At 39.3% G+C, this 19,390-nt stretch overlaps 1 protein-coding gene across 9 annotated transcripts in view; it reads right to left on the bottom strand.

Annotated features, from left to right (window-relative positions):
- Window positions 1–19,390, bottom strand: part of HIVEP2 (HIVEP zinc finger 2) — a 218,688-nt gene that overhangs the window by 80,904 nt on the left and 118,394 nt on the right. For 8 of the 9 annotated variants that reach the window (XM_024997038.2, XM_059889915.1, XM_024997037.2 and 5 more), the window contains one exon: window positions 16,492–16,604. The exons of the other annotated variant lie outside the window; for it this stretch is intronic. The gene's annotated coding sequence lies outside the window, so the exon portion shown is untranslated. The remainder of the gene's footprint in view (window positions 1–16,491; window positions 16,605–19,390) is intronic. 9 annotated transcript variants of the gene reach the window in all.

Genomic DNA, 19,390 nt, shown 5'->3' on the forward strand with positions numbered 1-19,390 from the left:
CACTAAAATGGGGTCAATCAATCAGGATTAAATTTTCTATTCTTTCTGTTGACTTGCTCAGGTGTCTCGGGACAACATACTTTGTCATGATGTGGGCCGCAGGGCCAAGCAGGGCCAAGCTCAGCTGGAGATGACCACCACCTGCAGGCCTGGAAGTCAGAGGTGAGGGGAAGGCCACCACAGAACAGGGAAGAACAGGGAAAGAAGGAAGCCGACTTGGCCTCCATCATAATAAAAGGGCTTGCTGAATAAGACTAAGGCATTCATTCCCCTGGCACCAAGATGGGGATGGAGCTGCCAGGGGGCCACACACAACAGGAAGGACACTACTTTTAATTCCTGTTCCAGGTAACCGTAAGTAACTCACTACCCTCTCCAAGGCAGTAAAACAGGAGATTCTATCTAGATCAGAACTTCTCAACCTTCTCATCACCATGAACCCCTTGGACAACCTGATGAAGCCTGGGGATCCCTCCTAACATGGTGTTTCCAACTACGTCAAATAAAATACACAGAGCTATAAAGGAAACCAATTGAAATGAAATTCAACTACCTCAAAAAATTTTAAACACATCTGTTGACAGTAATATATGTGACTATTAAAAATCAGAAACAGGATACAGTGCAGGATAATATTCACCATCATTTTGAGTAGTCACAATTATAAAGATACTGTGAGATATTATCTACAAAGTAAGGTGACATGAAAATATCTGTGACTTCTACTGGTGACAAATTCACAGAAACTGCTAACATTACTGTCTGTTGCCTACATTAATAATGGAGGGAGTGCCAACATTCCATTGGATGTTTGTGAAAATAAAGTTTTAATTCTTTTCTCAACCAAATTTCTCAGATCCTCTCAATTCTATTTGTGGTTAAGGTTCCCAATCTAGGTAAATAATAAATCCCTTCATCATTCCAATGACCTAGGATCAATGATTTAATTGTTTCCCTAGCTCCCTTCGGCAGCTTGGGGGTCACAAAAAGTCTGACACAACTGAGCAGGCACAACAGGAGCTAGCTCCCTCCACAGCGCATATTCACAAAATGAAAATGGAACTATCCTATCCAAATGTGTGGAGAAAACGGATTTAAGGGATGGAAGTGTCTCTCCCCATCCCTATGGAAGTGAAGGGTGCACTTACTGACTTGGAAATGAGCTGCCCAAACACTTCCAGACCCTCGCAGCCTACAGGCATATACAGATGAAGGGGCACCAACACCAATTAACCACAGCTCCTTTTCCAGCCCCACTTGCTCATAAAGGACCTCCAGTCCCCTTGAAAAGTCCCAACCAAGTATTTCTAGGATGCCAGCAAGGAGGACTTACAAAAGCCCACGGGGAATCTGACAGCAAGTCACAACAGCATCTGCTACGCCTTCCTCCACCGGCTCCCCCTAGTGTCCTCAGGAAGGAGGCGCTCTGCTGTCTAGTGCCCCTCAAGAGGATGCTAATGCCCAGATACAATAGCAGAGTCCACACCTTAAGGCAGGAGGAGTTCCTGCCTTGGGTTCCATGCCTCAGAAAGCCCCCATACCACAAATACACAAAAGAAATGTGCTAACAACTATATGGGTGCCTCTGTCACTGGCATCCAGTTGTCTTATAGCCTTAAACACCCCAGCTCCTGACTACAGCTGTTTTAGGCCCAGGAAATGCCTTTTCCTTATGTTGTGCCCAATCTCTGTGCTCCAATCTATAATCAAAGGAGTTCAAATGCCCTGAAGATTTGTGAGCTGTGACACTGCAAACTGTGGGGTTAGACAAAGTCAATCTGCTTAACTTTATAAAGCCTGAAACAATGAAAGTAAGCAACCTTTTATTAAGCATGACCCATATAAAATTCACTAACAGGGTATTACAAATTCATTATTTGATGAGGATTTAATTACTATTCAAAACAGCAAGGAGGAGCCAGAAAATTATTCTCACCAAATCCACAACTTAAACTGGTCAGATAAAATCCCTGCAAATTCACATTCTTGACAAATAAAGAATCACTGACTCATTTAAGAAGAAGCATGTGGGCATCCATTTGAACTCCTGCCCTGGAGGCCTCACAAGTATTGGTGGCAATAGCCGAATCCTAGGTTGTGTGTACTTATGTCCAAACCAAGCCTGGCTTCTAATCAACTCTCCCTCAAGATTGTCATGAAAGCAAGCCACCCATGAAGGGTTTTTGCCTTCCAACTCTTCTTTAGAATCTCACAGAATATTATTTTAAACAGAGGAAGACTTTTAGAGGTTTTGCAGATGTACATGAATATGCAATTATATTATATATATATAAATTAAGAGGGTGGGTAGTGGAATAAGGGAAGGTTGAATTACTTGCGCAAGATACATAGTCTATGAGACCCCAAGAACCTCGACAGTTTCTTGACATTTCAACCAATGAATTTTCCAACCAATCACTGTTCCCTACCTACCACAGTTATATGTACGTGTGTGCTCAGTCACTCAGTCATGTCTGACTAGATGCGACCCCATGGACCATAGCTTGCCAAGTTCCTCTGTCCGTGGGACTTTCCTGGCAAGAGCACCGGAATGGATTGCCATGTGCTCCTCCAAGGGATCTTACCAACCCAGGGATTGAACCTGCATCTCTAGTGTCTCTGGCATTGGCAGGCGGATTCTTTACCACTAGTGCCACCTGGGAAGCCCCTACTACAGTTTAACTATCCACATACTGTTTATGTGTTACCATGTAACATTAGTATTATTAAATTCAGAAATCACTCATTAAGGTTTTGATAATGTTACAAAATAAGACTTAGATATCACAGAGTTACCAAGAGTCATCCTTCTCATAAGTTATGTATATTATTACTAAATGTACAAACTCAAAGATATCTATTTATAATAGACATTACAAAATTTATACAGAACATTTCCAAACATAATTCTCTAAGATTTCTGAAAGAGGGTTTAAGTGATAATGATATTATGGGTAAAAAGATTTTAAAATGTGTGCTTCAGAAAAATGTTAACTAATTACATCTGTTCTGAAGAATAATTCACAGTGCCAACCTTAAAATGGAATTAATTTATTTCAATTTAAATTTTTATCAGATATCCAAACTGCATCAAACATATGTATGTAAAATGGGGCACATTAAAAATGTGATTATAATCCTAGCAATGTTTAAAATAAAATAATATGTATATCTTCAATTAAAGATTAAGTTTTCTTTGTCCACTGGCTCATCTCTAAATTCTAAGTAAAATCACAAAAAAAGTGAACAAATATTATTTCTCACATACTGTATACGACAATCTTATTTGTGTCAAAAAATACAAATATAAAATATCTGATATGGAAAATTTTTAATATCTGTAGCTAATTGTAAAATAAAATGTCTTATCATAAAATTCTTAAGGATAAATTTCCATTAGGTATATGTTTAAACAGCTTAAGAATAAAAGCTTAGATGAGGGCCCTGAAGAACTCTTCTATTGTAACTAGCATAAAATTTCTTTTTTTTCCATATAACAGATATTTATTGAGTATCAACTCTGCACCAGGTACATATTTATCTTTCTAATTCTTTTAATGTTCTTTTTTTTTTTTAATATAGCAGAAAATTTCTTGATAACTAAGTATTTTAAGTCTTGTTCCTGCCACTGGCAGGAACAGCACATAAACTTAAAAGCACGCATACAATTCTAGATAATTTGAAAAGAAGACATCCCTTTTACCTGTAGATGATCAAAGAGAATTTTATAATTAATTAATCAATAATTTATTAAAATGATGCTATTATGTATTTCCTGACCAGATGGCAGTTTTCCATCCACTTACAACAACCTAGAGTGTGACATGTAATTCTTCACTCTCTATTAATACTATATTTTCCAGTTAAAAACATTTATTTTACTTGCATTTATTGAAATGGAAAATATCAGTCACTGATCAACATCCTTCCATCCCTATCCTGGATGAATGAATAAATGAGTGAATGAATGAATGATCTAGGTACACACATCAGACCAGTTCCTGTCTTCTCCATGGCCACAGATTTAGAAAACAGTATAGGCAGGCATAAATGCATACTATTTAGAAAATAATACCAAAGTGAGATTGTTTTCTCTCTCTCTAGAATAAAAAAAGTCCACTTAAACATTTTATTTTTGTCAATAAATACTCCCAAATTTGGGTTAGTGCATTCTTTATGTATAATAAAACTTTCAAGTTAACATAGTTTAATTACAATATTTTAGTATCTCTGCAAAAATCTATGTTAATGTTAATCAACTGCAAAAACCCAAAATTTTGTTTTGACATAATAAAAAATTGCTGCCACTTATAATGAAAATTATTGCCATTTATGGAAATATGACACACATATATTTTTTATTTTACTTGAAAACAAAAGAACTCAAGATTAAGAGTTCTGGGACAAAAGTGCCATAGGTTTCTTAGTTCACTTTAAATTTTTGACCATTTAATAGAGTTAAAACATGGCACCATGTTATATCTGACCTCAAAACATGAATATATGCTGAAAATGAAGGTCTTGTTTTCTTATGCATCACCAAGCTGATAATAAAACAAGTCCTGCCAGACACAAACCTATTAGCTACAGTTGCCAGTTGGAAAAAGAGCAGAAAATTATTAAAATGAGGCAAGGAGAGGTAATTAAAAAAAGTAAAAAGAGAAAGAATTAGCTGGCAAGGAACATATCACTAACATTCTCAGGTTTACTGTGCCCTAGGAGACCAGTCTAAGTCAGACTTAATGACTGCTGGTTGTAAAGATCTTGTCATGTTTCAGAAGGTAGATAGTGACCCTATGTTTGGAGGAATTTCCTGAGGACATTTCTATGACGACACAAAAAAGCTTATTGACCCTATCTAGCCCAAGGCTTTTGATAAGACAGAGGAAAAGCAGCCTGATTAATCATCCTGCTGACTGAATTCTTAAGGAAAAGAAATTCCAATTTTCCTGTAGTAGGTAAAGTCTGATGAGAACACACGACAGTTTCTCTAGAAGTTCTGACAAGTCCCATAACCATTAATCGAATAGAGCTGGACTACTGTACTGTAGCAAGTTGAACCCATTTTAGGATTTACAATGGCAGAAAGTCAGCTTTGAGCGGTAAAATCAGGAGTATATAATACTCACCTCATAAATGTACTTCTATCAAGCTGTGGGATTCCCTAGTAGCACAGACAGTAAAGCATCCGCCTGCAATGCAGGAGACCCAGGTTTGATCCCTGGGTTGGGAAGATCCCCTGAAGAAGGAAATGGCAACCTGCTCCAGTATGCTTGCCTGGAGAATGCCATGGACAGAGCTGCCTGGCGGGGCTATAGTCCATGGGGTCGGTCACAAAGAGTCGGACACGACTGAGTGACTAACACACACTAATATTAATAAAACAGGGAAACCTACTTCTATTGGCTAGTTTCCCATAAGAAGGATGTACTGTATTTAAAATGTTACATTTTTCCCCCCTCTACTCAGTTACATTTCCCAGCATTCAGCTCAAGACACGATAGGAAGTTGGTAAACGTTTATTGATAGAGTGATCAAGTGGGTAATGGATAAATGAATGAATGAATGATAATTAACACACACCGTTTGAGGGGTGAAGAAGCAATTGCTTCTTGCTCCAGTCTCCTACTCCTTTTAAATTCTCTCCTTTCGTTCCTCTCAAATTACAGGATGACCTGATACAATTTAAAATTCCCCTCTGTAGTAATATGAGTGCCTCTGCGAAAATTCTTTTATTGTGTTCAATTTACTGTACTAATTGATTTTTTAAAACTCCACTAAACATAACCTTGACACGATGTCATCCCTTCACATTCTATAGTAATGTGTTACTCCTTTAATTTTTTCTCTATCACTGTTCCTAAATGCTGTCCCCATTACCTCCTGCTAGATGACTACGTTCCTGCCCTGTTTTCTCAGGGTGAATGTGACACAACCTGCCTGTAAGTGACGGTATGTTTTGTCTGTTTACTGGCACATGAATATCTTGAAGGACAGGAAAAGAACTGGTGTGTGTGCGTATGTGTCTCTGTGAGCGTGCACTTCCCTGGATTGTTCTCTGTCGAAATCTCCTTCCACTTGGGAAAAGCGCCAAGGAGAGCCCGAGGACTTCCCTGACCTTGAGCCAAGGGTGTGGCAAATGCGTGCACCCTAACCAGCTGGGTGCTTAAAGGGAAGGGGTGGGAAGAAGGAAGTGAGCAAGGGAGGCTGGGAGTCAGTGTTGAAATCTCCGACCTGTGAGAAAATCATCTAGGAATCCAAGACGCTTGCAATGTACAATTAGCAAAGACTTCTCAGGAGTAGGTGGCTCAGATGGTAAGCAATCTGCCTGCAGTGTGGGAGACCCAGGTTTCATCCCTGCGTTGGGAAGATCGCCTGGAGAAGGGGATGGCAACCCACTCCAGTATTCTTGCCTGGAGAATCCCATGGACAGAGGAGCCTGGCCGGCTATAGTCCGTGGGGTCACAAAGGGTCAAAACCACTGAGCATCTAAACCGCTCAGGACTAACACATTCTCAAGGGGGTACCTCGAAGACCACCTGGTGCAATCAGATCTACTGTTTCTGTAAACTTGACCCGTCAAGGATAAATCACTGAGGAAAGTTCAGTCTAGAGTTTACTTCTATCTTCAAGATTGCTGTTGATGTTCAGTCGCTCAGTCATGTCCAACTCTTTGAGACCCTATGGACAGCAGCATGCCAGGCTTCCCTGTCCTTTGCTTTCTCCTGGAATTTGCTCAAACTCATGTCCATTGAGTCAGTGATACTATCTAACCATCTCTTCCTCTGCTGTTCCCTTCTCCTCTTGCCCTCAATCTTTCCCAGCTTCAGAGTCTTTTCCAGAGTCAGCTCTTCCCATCAGGTGGCCAAAGTACTGGGGCTTCAAGACTAGGAATAACCTTCAGAATATTTCCTTCCCTACTCAACTGAGTTAGCCGCTCAGTCATGTCCGACTCTTTGTGAGACCATGGACTGTATGTAGCGCATCAGACTCTTCTGTCCATGGAATTCTCCAGGCAAGAATACTGGAGTGGGTAGCCACTTCCTTCTCCAGGGGATCTTCCCAACCCACAGACTGAACCCAGGTATCCTGCATTGCAAGCGGATTCTGTACCATCTGAGCCACCAGGCTAATCTCTATCCAACTGAAACCTCTTCAAAAAACCACTCCTAATCCTGAAATTGCTGAATGCAGGGGCCCTTCCTTAGATAACATTGTTACCGCTCAGCAGTACTGTGAGCACTGTGGAACCACTCCTTAAACACAGAGCTCCCAGCTCAGAATCTGACATACCAGGGGCAATAAGAGCTCCTCTGTCTGTAAGGTTCTTCCCCCTCAGCTTCTTTGATACTTGTCTCACTTAGTTTTTCCCACTATGTTTCTGAGACCTAAAATAGTTTGGATTCCTCTATCTGATCTTCCAGGCCCAAGTGTCCTCTCCCCTAGATGTTTCTCCACTTTTCCAGCATCAAAATTAACACAAGCACCACTCTCTCATATCTCCTGTGATCATACTAATCATGATCTGCTTTGGATTTTAGTTGAGTACATTTATCTCCCCAATCAAATTTTCAGCCATTCAGAGACAGCAGCTTTCTCATTTTCCTTAGTACACAACTCTAGCACGGAGTACAACGTCTTGCATATGACTCTGGTTTTCCACAGATGTTGACTGGATTCAAAAACTGCCTAAAGTTGTTGAATGGAATTTTTAACTCTTTCCTCTTTTCTACCCGTCATGTAGGCAATCATGTGCGAAACCTATAGACAAATAATTGTACCATCTCTCCCATCTGGGCCCTCCTTTGTATTCTTATTACCACCAACTTAGTTCAGAAATTTATTACCTCTCATGGAGACAATTCCAATGGCTCTTTAACTTGTTGACCTCCAAGTTTTCTAAGTCTTACCTATGAGGTGAGGTATATTTCAAAAATATAATCCAATCACATCATTCCTTAGCTCAAAAGTGGTTCCTTAATGTCTACCAAACTGATGTGCTAATTACTCATTGAAAGCCTTCTATACTCTCTAAATCTCTAGGTATCTCTCTTTCCTCTTCTTTCATGTCTCTTCACTTACCAATGTTGTGTTCCAAACACACCAAGTTACTTTTCATTCCAATGACATCCACATTATACATCCCAACTTTTTGCCTATGTCATTATAATTCTCTCCATCTGTCAAAACCTTGCCCATCTTAAAAGCCTTCCTCAGGGAACACTTCTTGATCTCCAAACTCTTCCCTCCCTGTTCCCATGAGAAAATGCATGTGATTTCTTTCTCCCCTGAATTTGCAACAAATTTTATTTATACATTTCTGAGGTTGCTACTTAAGCCTTCTTATATCCAAGTCATGTATTTACTAATCTTGTCCCTCTTTTAGGTGTATAAACAACTTAAAGACTAAAATGAAGACTTACTCATCATTGTAGTCCTCCAACCACCAGAACACTAAATTGCATATGGCAGAAATGCCATAAATATTCATTGAATTTAACCGAATTAAAGCTCTTATAAATAGCCAAAAAAGTTCAGGTTCCATGTAAGAAGGATGAAGGCTCAAGCCAACTTAGTGTTGGCGTCTGTTATGATTGGTGTTCTCAAAATTTCCACTTAAGGCTGATGACAGGCTCAAGCTCTGCTACAGTCAATGAATAATTTATTTGTGCAAAAAACATTCTGTTAATGGGAATCTTTTTATGGCTCAAGATCTAAAATATATTTACTGCCCTTTGGTTATTAAATGTTTGCTTTAATCATTAGTACACAAGGTAATGACAAATTATAATTACAGGATCATTATATGCTTTTAAACTGATTGAATCAAGAATATCTCTGCTGAAATTCAGAAACTCCTCAGTGGATGGGGATGGGAGTGTATTACACTGGGACCAGCTGGCTCTCTGCTACCGCCAAATTTAAGAGCCTAAGGATGTTATTGTTAGAAATACCACCAATTGAGAGAACAACTTTTGATTCGAATGGCTAATACACACTGATTTGAATGGTTAATACACTTCTTCGAGTTTAGTGCTCAAGTAAAAATGCCCCTGTTTCCCTGAACTAGAGAGTCTCAGTTGAATGCCTCAAGCAAAGGGAAGAGGAAGTGCCTGTGTTTTTGCATTCCCTTGATTTTCCAGCCTGCACGAAAGTGTTTCTTTGCTGAGCTATTTGAGCAAGTCGTAAGGTGACAATGTTCATGCTTGTCAAAAGGAGAGGACAACTATATTTTTCCCAAAAGTTTTTATTTTAGGAGGCTGAAAGGTACACTTCTGGCTGCTGTGAGTACTCGGACAAGTACACATGTTCCTGGAGAGATGAATTTGTGGGGGATTTTGGCAGGGGTAAGGTTGAGAAAACCTAAAATCATCCTCAGCTCTTGGGAAATATTTAAGGAGCTGGAAGAACAGCAAAAAGAGGAAGAAAATTCAAGTCTTCCAATGATTTCCTGTTTCCAGCTATAAATCCTCATGGGAAAAAAAAAAGTCGAGTAGTAGAAAGTACATGTTTTTATCTACTTTTATCTCAAACTCAACTGGTACACAAATTCATCATCCTACAGCCCAAGCCAGCTTCTGGATTCACTTCCCTTTTTCTATTAAAAATCCTATTCAAACTCAAAGCCCAGTGTCATCACTGACAGCTTCTTCCTGCTCCCCGCCCCCGGAAGCACATGTGCACGCACACACACACACACACACCTCCTACATCCAATCAGGCAGCCCTATATGGGCCTGCTGCACATCCTCTCTCATCTTGTCTGTGTCCTGTCCACCCGTTGATTTACAATATTGCTGTCACTGCAATTCAGGCCCTCAACACCCATCTGACCCTCCACTGCACAAAGTCAGATCAAAGGTGCTTTGGTACAACTGTCACATTTTCATAGGTCAGGTCTAGGCACTGTGCCCTTGGGCATTGGGTGTATGGACTCCAGGGACAATTCTCAGAAGCAGTCACTTGTGGAGGCATCAGCAGAGTCTTAAAGGAAATACTTTGAGCTGAAAGTAGCCACAAAGGCATGAGGATGCAGAACCAAGAAGTGAGAAGCTAAAGAAAAGACTGGAGGAAGTTAAGTCAGAATTCCAGCACAGGGTAGTATAGCCATGATAGATGGAGTGTAATCTATAAAAATAAAAACACTGAATCACTATGCTGTACACCCAAAACGAAGGCAATATTGTAAATCAACTATACTTTGATACAATAAAAAAGAAAGAATTCCTTGAACTTGGGATTTAAGTGTTCACTAAGGTTTTCTTAACAGTGCTTTCATCTGTGATGTACGTGTGGGAGGCGAGGGAAAGGGCATAACAGGAGGTGACAGCTTCTTGTGTGAATTAATGTTAAGTGCCGCCTAAGAGGCTTTCAGGGACTCTTGCACCCACTCACCCCACCCGCACCTCTACCCCCACGCCATCCAACACAACCCAGCCTGATTCAGTTTCCTAAAGTGCAGCTCTGATGACATCACTCTGGCTAAAAAATTTTCAGGGACTTCCCAGCAACGCAGGCCAAGTTAAATGCACATCCTTAGTGCTAAGCCTGTGACAGCTATGCTCCACATTCACAGCACAGCTACACCTGTACCTTCTAGGAAGCCTCCAAACAGAGCCCACTGTTATTTTATCTCATTAAGTCTTTGCAGAGATCAATTATTTTTGTTCTCATGGTCAAGACAGGGACAATAAAATACCTTTGTAGGAGAATGTATGGAGTTTTGTTTTGTTTGTGGCTGGAGGGGGGGGGTTGTTATTTTACTTCAAGACAAATTTTTTGCATTTGCAAAGATCACCTACAAAGCAGATAAATCTGTTCATGGCTCTCTGCTCAGGGGCTTTCCTGGTGTCTCATATGGTAAAGAATGTGCCTGAAATGAGGGAGACCCAGGTTCGATCCCTGGCTGGGGAAGATCCCCTGGAGAAGGGGCATGGCAACCCACTCCAGTATTCTTGCCTGGAGAATTCTATGACAGAGGAGTCTGGCAAGCTATGGTCCATGGTGTCGCAAAGAGTCAGACACGACTGAGCAACTCATACACACAAAGACTTGCTGATTCATCTCCCTACTATGATTAAAATTAAATCTGTGCCCAGGTACCAATTTGAAGCTCCCAAAATGAATCTTAGATGAAAGCTCATAATCAAATGTTTTCATTAAATTCAACACTTCTTTATGGAATATCTACTACTTGTTTTTCAACCACTATTTTTTAAGGCTGAAGAGGACACCAATGAAATAAAGATGCACTCTTTGCCTTCAAGCAGCTTACAGAGTGGCAGGTGTGATAAAAGTCCTACAGGTATCACTTTACTAAAAAGCACAAACACAAAAATATATACAAAAACATGACAGGAGAAAAATACAAAGTATTAATGGGACTCCAGGGTTTCTCAGCTGGTTCAGCGGTAAAGAATCTGCCTGAAATGCAGGAGAATTAGGAGATGCAGTTTCAATCCCTGGGTTGGGAAGATCCCTTAGAGAAGGAAATGGCAACCCACTCCAATATTCTTGCCTGGGAAACCCCATGAACAGAGGAGCCTGACTGGCTGCAGTCCATGGGGTAGCAAAAGAGTAGGACACCACTGAATGATTAAACAACAACAGCAAGGCGTTTCAGAGAGAAGAGATAAAGCATGACGACCTCCCTCGTGGGTGATGCTCTCCAATATCCAATCTAGTAATTCACAGTGAAAACTATAACTGCCAAAAGACCAGAATTCCAAAAGCCATTCTTGATCTACAAGGATGTTGCCTGGAGTCTATGAGATTCTCAGAGCAAGGGAGTGATTGGTGAATTTCACAGTATCATCAAGGAAGTAAAGGTGCATTGCCTTCAAGATTCCTTAAAACTGTGAGATCTGGTTCTTCCCCCAACCTCCATATGGCATCTACTCACATGTTTCATGCTAAAGAGAATATACAGATGATATCAACAAATCTCTGGTATTTGAACACTCCCAGCACACAGCACAGCACCGTCAACCAGACTGGTGACCTGGCATCGAATGACATGCCATCTGAAGTTGGGAGAACCAGGGTTGAATCCTGCTTTTATGACTCACGAATGCTGTGACTTGGAGCAAACCATTCCACTGTAACCCCCAGAGCCTCTGTTTCCTCACACACAAAATTAAATGTAAGTAGTAGCCACACAATAGTTCTTGATTTAAGTGAGATCATCCAATGTGGAAGCCACTGGCAAACTGTAAAGCATTACACAAATAATTATTCAGGCCATCCTAGAAACAAGGCATATGACTACTCAGTTCCATTGTGCAGGTTCTCTGTGGCCAATACAAGAGAAGGGGTCCTGCCACACACAGCCATCCTACACTGCAAGTTAAAGGAAGGGGCAGAAAGGAGAGGCAGGAGGGAGTACCATGAAACAAGAGAAAATGAGAGAAAATCAGTCAAGTCTTTCAAATGGCTACAGAATGTTCGAGGAACAAAATGTGCTCTGCTCAGACTACTGGTTTAATTAATCTTGCTGATGAGGACTAAATGAAGGGTAAGGGACTGAATGTATGAATGAATCTAGGCATAGTCCAGTGACGTGCTTGAAAAACAAAGCAGGAAGACTGAAATTTTATACAAGAGGTTAAAAATAATTTTGAAAAAGTGAAATTCTGTAGCCCGAGAAGCTAACAGTAATGAGCTCCACTCACACAGACTGTAATGACCAAACAAACCACAGTCTGTGGAAGAGTTTATAAGGCCATAGGTTTCATATCGGTTTAGTAAAACTCTCTTCAGCTAACTTAAAACATAAAGGACCCAACAGAACTGTAAGCACCTGAAAAACCTATAAAAATGGCTCCATTTAAAGTAAATATTCTGAAGGCCACAACACATTGAAGTTCATCAGGTCTGCTCTGAATTATATGTAATAGCAGGAAAAGCTGTATCAAACCATAGAGAACAGAGTGCAAACCTTATTTGAAACCTCATCAAATCTTTATGTATATGCATGCATGCTCAGCCATGTACGACTCTCTGCGACCCCATCGACTGTAGCCAACCAGGCTCCTCTGTCCGTGGAATTTTCCAGGCAAGAATACTGGCGTGGGTTGCCATTTCCCACTCCAAAGGATCATTCCAATCCAGGGATCGAACCCAGGTCTCCTGCATTGCAGGCAGATTCTTTACCATCTGAGCCACCAGGAAAAATGTGTCTAAATAAAATGGATTAAAAATCTTCCGTTTTATTTTCCATATTGGTATAAGTAATGACAAAAATAACTATAAAAACATATAAAGGAGCAGATGGATGGATGAAAACTGAGTCTGGGGAAATCAGAAAATACAGCAATTTCTACAGGAAATAGAATTACATAGTTTGGATTTTCTAATTCAAAGTAAGATTTTGATAACTTCTGACTCTTAAAATTACTATCATAACTGTAGAATTCTCAACAAATTAATTACTTCTCTGAAATCCGATTTCCTCAAATGAATATAGAATCCTTTATTCTTACTTTTCAGAGATGAAGCAGCTATAGCAAAAAACCTGACTCTGCAGAACATACTTGGTGAATGCTAACAATTTTCACCCTCCGTCTTATCTTTCCTTAGCGTAAAGAAGACATACTACTTACGTAATTCTGAAATAATTGCATTCAATGCAATGAGAGCATATAACTCTGTGCACCTGATTTAAAGGTCTATATAGTCCAGCTACTAGTACCTGAAAATGAATAAGGTCAAGATCGGTCAAAAGCACTGGCTTCTTGAAGGCTTCTTGAATGGCAGGATGTGAAAAGTCACATTATTATAAAGTAATCTGTATTTATTATCTTTTTACAAAAAATATCAGAAAAGGAAGACCATCCTAATGATGACAGTTTTCTTTTTTTATCATGTAAAATTTTATCATGCAAACTTTCCCTTTTTATTTACCCTGTTTTCTATTACTAGCAATTTTGAGTGGGGGAAAATGGACACATTTAAAAAATTTATTATTTGAAAAAAAAAAAATCCTTGCTTGAGTCAATGGACAAGACCAGGCTCACAGATAAAGTGATTGACAGCTTGCTGATAATGTCATATATGGCATGAAAAAAGCTGACTGGTTTCATATGCTGTGCTTCTTACCAAAACAAGCATTTGTTTTTATGGAGTATTTCAACAAGTATTTGGTTTAATGGAGAAGAAGTACTCATCTCTGTGAGCTATGTCCACAATGACAGGCTAAAGAATCAGTCATGTGATTAATAAAATACAATTACTGTTACGTTTAAACCATGATTGTGACTTAACCACCGTGAATCACCATTGTTATTATTACTACTAGTTACTGAGTCTCTACCACCTGCCAAGAGTTTAATCCTCCTGTAACCTTACGAATTAAGTTGTGTCCTTATGTAACTCAAAAGAAAAATTATTTTAAAATGCAGTGACTGACTTAACCAAAGATCTGACTTAACCAAAGGTGCTCAGAATTCACAGTGAAATAAGCAGGAAGGCCAATGTCCATTCTCACGAGGCACTTACAGAACAGTTTCCTAAACATAATTTAAATTAGGTCCCACCAACCAATTTAACTGTTATACTCTGGGGTACTTTGGGAATAACTGTATAAGTCAATCCTTGTGAGCAGATGGAAAATGAAATGTGGCAGACAAAGACATTTAAGTGAGTAGTTCAGAGTATCAATTTTCATCTTCCATTATGGCTACTGAAGAAATTAAGGTTTTGCTTTTGAAACTTCTTTACCATTTCTCTTCCTGATGGGTTTTTCATCTGCTTAGCTGTTGTTGTTGTTGTTGTTCAGTGACTAAGTTGTGTCCGACTCTTGGTGACCCCATGGATGGCAGTACGCTAGGCTCCCCTGTCCTCCACAATCTCCCAGAGTTTGCTCAAATTCATGTCCACTGAGTTACCCTAAAAAATTTCCCAAAAGTACCATGTGCCCATAACAGTAAAAACTTGGTCACAGATGAATCTTGGGTCCATGAACCCATTCAAGCCACATGAAAAGGTTCCCTGGGTTTCCACACTTAACATCTCTGCACTCACTGGATGCTCAAAAGCTATTCAAACAAATCAAGTTCCAGGGAAGTTGCCAAAGGAAAATTATTCTAGACAAAGCTAAAGCAATTGTTAGCAATGCATAATCCGTATTCGACAGTATCCCTGAAACACCCCCTGACCCATCACGTCTGAAGATGCCCACAGGTAAAGCAGACACTGTTAGTTTGGTTTTGAAGTCTGTTCCCTGAATGGTTAGACACTTTCTTCTCATTTACCATCATTCATCAGATTTTTAAATACCTTCAGTTTATCCAGAGGAAAATTAAGTACCAGGCTGCACAATTTAGAATCATGAATAAAACATAGAATTTCAGAAAGTCAAATCTTGTGACCTGGACTAGGAATACAAAATTTTTTCCCTGTTTTCTGTTACTGTATAGAGAGTAAGCATTTGCCCAGTTAAAACAAAAATTACCAAACCCTAAAACCAGTATTGTTTAGATTTCTGACTTTAAAAATCTGTTTGACAGAGCAGGCTTTACTACACTGACATCTTAACAGTAACCAAAGTCCTGTTCCCGCTAAATTTTGGCTTGGCAGCCCCAAAATTTGCTAAAAGCCTAAACTTCCTGGTTAAGAATTCTGTACCTTAGGAGCATTCTGAAGTGACACAGTGCAATAAGGAAGCTGGATTAAGTAAGTCCTTCAGATTGCTATTCTTATCACAGAAACCAAGCCTTCTGCAAAACGAGAATAAGGAGAGTTACTAATTTTCTCAGGGGCTTCCCAGGTGGTGCTGTAGTAAAGAATCTGCCTGCCAATGCAGAAGACACAGGTTCAATCCCTGGGTCAGGAAAATGTTCCTTGTAGCAGGGGACCCCAACCACCTCCCTGTACCCCTGGGCCACACAGCAGAGGTGTGTGGAGGGCAGGCAGGTGAGCGAAGCTTCGTCTGTATTTACAGCTGCTCCCCATCACCAGCATTACTCCCTGAGGCCTGCATCCTGTCAGATAAGCAACAGTATTGAATTCTCATAGAAGCTCAAACCCTACTGCTCTTGAGTCATCCTGAAACCACCATCCCCTGTCCTCAGTCTGTAGAAACACTGTCTTCCACCAAACCAGAACGCTGGTGCCAAAAGGGTTGGGGACTGCTGCCTGATACCTTAGATTTGAATCTGATACGATACAGTACCAAATATGTCACTAAAAGTAAAATCTGATATTCTCACATTACCTCAGATTGCAACAAGCAAATAATGATTAGAACAGTAAATGAAAGGATCTGGTTTCAAACTATAAATGACAACATTTTCTAATCTTCTCATCTTTCTCATCAGGTTGGTTCTGCTGATGTGGTGAAGTTCATTTAGATAGCATCCTAGACATCTTTCACAGGTTTTGAGGGCCTCAAATTATGAGTGTCAAAATTTCACATAAAGCTTAATATCTGGCTTGAGATCATTTCAATAATTTTGAAGTCAAACCACATAGAAAGTACTTGACTCAACTTACCCAGTGGCTAAACGTTAAAGAATTGGTCAAAGAGTGTTCCAAACAAATCAATTCACTTAATTTTTCAAGTAGATCCAATTACTGTTGTCTTTTAAAAAATCCAAAGACTCCACCTATTGAGGAAAGAGAAAAAAACACAACAAAGTATAGCATTTAAACCAGAGGAGCATTATATCATCTATATATTAGTAACATGGAAATCAAAGTAAGATTATTATTATATATTCTAAGTAACTGTGCTACTTAAAACTGTAGAACAACAAAAGCATCTGGCAACTAGATTAAATTTTCCAGTTTGAAAATAAGAAGAATGTTCAGGCACAGAAAAAGCAATAAAATAATAATGTGTGAGAGCAGAAGAGTTTATTTTCAGTACTGATTGGCACACGGAAGTGATGACTATATAATGTCAGTTAGGATAAGTAAAATTAGAGATGAGGAAAGATGTAACTGACTACTTTGGAATTCTATTCATTGATTCTTATTAATTTACTGATGCAATGAAAATGTGGAGGTTGCAGTTCTTTACAGCAGGCAAGTCCTAGTTATAGGCAATCTCTCTTGAGGAATATAAATGAATATCCAGATAGATCATTTGGGAGAATTCACTAGCATAAATTTCCAAATCATTCTTAGACTGTACGCCCTGTCTCCCACAGAAAGTGTTTACTAAAGACCCATAAACAGCTTAATTATGGTTCATAAGTAATATCAGTTAATTCTATTCATCTTACCCATAGATGTGTATTTTCTGAAGCTCAAATATTAACTTGCTATCTTAGCTTCAAGAGAAAGTTTGACAGAAGGCAAAGCTATATCTCAATTGATGAGAACCTAAGATAAATGGGAATCTGGGAGGCTAGGCAGAAGAGTGAGAAAACTGGACAGCTTCTGGCTGCTTCTGAATCAGGTACTCCCAGGGTAGATTAAGTAACTTTAAAGTTCTAGGACATAAGACACAACTATATTCCAGTGAAAGTTAAAAACCTATTGCAAGGTCATAAATATATAAATTTTATAATGCAATTTGGAATTAACCACATACTGTCACTCCCCGAGTCCCACTACACATATTGTTAACAGAAAAATTGAGTTACCTCAGTTGTAAAAAAAAAAAGGTTTAAATAGATTTGTTACCCACTATTTGAAGGTAGATGCTCCAACAAAACAAAACAAAATTGTTCCTGCTAATGGAGAAGACAAATAGTAATAATAATACTAAGTAGAAATCCCCAGTTCCCATGGGAAATGTGTTTTCACTTCCAAGACAACCAATGTCTAGATGCTAGTCTTGCTGCTATTCAAGAAATAGTTATCTAGGAAACTCATGTGGATATGGTCCTCATTAATGGTGATAAATAGCCTTAATTATTATTCTAGGGTTCTTGCCATAACTATGACGAGACAAATGTCAAATAGTTTGGTTATTTTAATTACACTGGACCATTACATTGCTTAGGTTTAGAGCACCTAAACAATGAAATGCAAAATGGTACAATGCACATAATTTTCACATTGAGTATCTAAGAGCTGTGCAATATTTTTTTGGCACTTTTCCAGGCCCTTTATGAAAGAGTTAGTTATACAAAGGTGCTTTCAAACAACGTTGAGTAGCTAGTGTCCTATCATCTCTGGGTTCTTACACGATGGTTTTGTGCTGTCATACTGTTTAGGCTAGTCGCTTTCTAGGAAAAATCTGGGGCACTGCCCATCATGATACAGAATGACTTGAAGACCCTAAGAATCCTTTCCTCATTAATGCTTCAATGTATAATGTGAAACTGACCTGTACAAGTGTCTAGATCTACCACCGCTCTGTTCATTATTTAGATGAAATATTGTTTTCTTAAATTATGTATTCATAGTTCTTGCTTCACTTCTTGCATCATTTCATGATTGGCCACCAAGCCAGAATCTTATTTAGGTTTTTCATTCACAATATAGCAAGTATGCTCTAGTTTCAAACTAACTAGGACTCTCTGAGTGGTCAGTGATTTCGAATTATTTAGGAATTTTTCAGCATGAGTGCTGCCTACCAAGCTTCAAAAGCAGTAAGTACAAAATATATTAATTATATGTATGGATGATTTAGTTAAATGATTGTCGTAATTTACACAGAAGGTACAGATATGTTGCCTGTGTAACAAGTGAGCCCCATGTTTGCAAACCATGATACAACATTCCCTAGAAATGTTCATTTCCTTAGAAATGACTAACAACTGAGAGATGATGGTTGATTCCCTATAATTCTTACACCATGCAGTAGTACCTATCTAAAATAACTTTGTAAGCTGATGAAAGCAGTTGAATCTACACCTCCTTCCATTCATTTTGTTTTTATTGCCTGCCTTAAAAGGAAAACAAGACCAAAAATAAAAAACAACCCCACCTCAGTCAGTGGTATTTGGGCTCCATCAGAAAATCTAAATACATTTGAACTTTGTATTTCTGTCAAGTATGTGGCCTAAACAATAGAGTAATTTATCATTAGCTAATATTTGATTGTGCTTGTCACCAATTGGCCTAGTTTAGTCATTTTTGTGTAATAAATCCATATATCTACAATGCTGGATTAGAGTGACTTTCTCTGGTTGAATGGTTCCCCATGTAATAGACAGGAACCATGCTCCCTGAATTGACAAGGCTACTCTAAGAACACTTCAGCTGTCCAAGCTGTTGCCACAGTGAACATAGTAAATTACTCTCTCAGGAGCATGGAAAACTACCCTTGAAGAGAATGAAGGGTACCTTGGAGTCAGTGTGTGAACTGTAATGTCTTCACAGCCCTGTGCTATGGATTAGTGGTCATGGAGATTCCTCCTTGCACTGAGGATGAGGCTGAGGCCCAGGAGGTTGCAGACACTTGTCCTGGGCCACCGCCGGGAGGGAGGTCTCCTGA

Source organism: Bos taurus, chromosome 9, assembly GCF_002263795.3.
Source record: "Bos taurus isolate L1 Dominette 01449 registration number 42190680 breed Hereford chromosome 9, ARS-UCD2.0, whole genome shotgun sequence".
Classification (NCBI taxonomy): domain Eukaryota; kingdom Metazoa; phylum Chordata; class Mammalia; order Artiodactyla; family Bovidae; genus Bos; species Bos taurus.